The following is a 1,575-nucleotide window of genomic DNA, read 5'->3' on the forward strand; positions in this document are numbered from 1 at the left end:
CGCTCCCACCTCTTGTCTCAGTTTGCGGAGAGCCTCCCTCCCCTTGATAGCGTTTCGAGCCTGGGTGCGCCACTTGAGTGCCACCGCCAGGAATGCCCCCATATAATAAGGCATGCCTCCCCCCTTTTGAGGATCAATCGACGATATTCATTCGGTGAAACCCTGCGTCAACTCCCTATGAATGGGGCCAGGAATTCGGGGTTTGCGAGAAGTCGAGGCAGGGACTGATGCAGGAGGGGCGGAGCCCGAGGCCTCAGCTGCGTCACGATGCGGCAACGGCGAGAGCGGGGGAACGGAGTCAATTCTTTCTTCTCGTTCCTCGTGGGCTGGTGGAGGTGGAGGTGATGTGGCACTTGGAGGATCGTCCCTGAGAGAGCTCCCACCACCGGGAGACGCGGCTGATGAGGCAGGAAGGCCCGTAGCCCTCCTCTTATGGGAAACCAGGGCAGTGCCCGAGTCTTCGCTGTCAGAGTCTACTACCAACACCCTTTTTCCTTTGTTGGGGCGTGCTGGGCCAGGGGTCGACGCCATGGCTAATGGAACCGCGGCAATGGGAGGAGGAGAAGCAGATGGTGGAGGAGTCAGCAGGGAAGCGACGGTGGGCACGTCAGAGGCGACGACGTCTCCACCCTCTTTGGCAGATTTTGCCTTCTTCAAAAATTTGGCAAGAGCGAGTCGCCTCGAAGAAGTCATCACTGAACCTGCAACAGCGAAGAATAGCAGAGCAAAGATTAATTCAGATAAAGCCGAAGGGGAGTTTTATAGCCAGACACGCGCAGATAACCACAAGGGTTCAAGCAAGCAAGTGAATCCGTATAACCACAACAGCTAGTGCAGTATAAATAATCAAGGGCAGATACCAAAGTAGGTAGAGAGCCCATGGGCGTTGAATTCATTTGCGATGAGCTTGGCAGTATCGAAGACTACCCCAAGCCCCGCCAAGACTTTGCACACGTCCCGATCAGCGGAGGCGAGCTGATCCAAAGCCAGGGCCTTCATGGTTATGGGCTTATCCGTCCAGTATAGGGGGAAGCCTTCTAGGGCGGTAGGATCGCGCTTGGTCGCACGTACTTTGAAGAACTTCCCTTTCCATCCTTTGAACGAATTTTGGAAGAGCGTGAGGATGATGCGCCCGGCGACGCCAGAAAAGCTCATCCATAGGCTCTTCCCCTGTTTCCTTACCTCGAAAAAATGAAGAAAAACGTCCACGGAAGAGGGGACACCCAGATATCCGCAGAGAATCTGAAACCCCCTTACGAAAGCCCAGCTTTTGGGGTGGAGCTGGGCTAGGGCGGTGTTTATCTCTGTGAGCAGTTCCCTCTCGAAGGAAGTAAGAGGCAGATGCAGGCCCACTCTCTTGAGTACCATTTGGAAAAGGAAGAAGAAGGGGCTTCCCCCAGTGTCCCTTGAGTCCACACAAACGGGTATCCCAGGTCTCACCCGGCATACCAGGACGTGGGAGTCGTGAGTTTTATGGAAGGCGTTGAAATTGTAAAGCGCGGGGTCCCCCTGTGGGCCTCCACGTCCTCAACAGAGTTTAGGGTGGAGCATTCATCGAGGAGATCGTCGGGGGCC

This window comes from Phaseolus vulgaris, unplaced genomic scaffold (assembly GCF_000499845.2).
Source record: "Phaseolus vulgaris cultivar G19833 unplaced genomic scaffold, P. vulgaris v2.0 scaffold_86, whole genome shotgun sequence".
Lineage (NCBI taxonomy): Eukaryota > Viridiplantae > Streptophyta > Magnoliopsida > Fabales > Fabaceae > Phaseolus > Phaseolus vulgaris.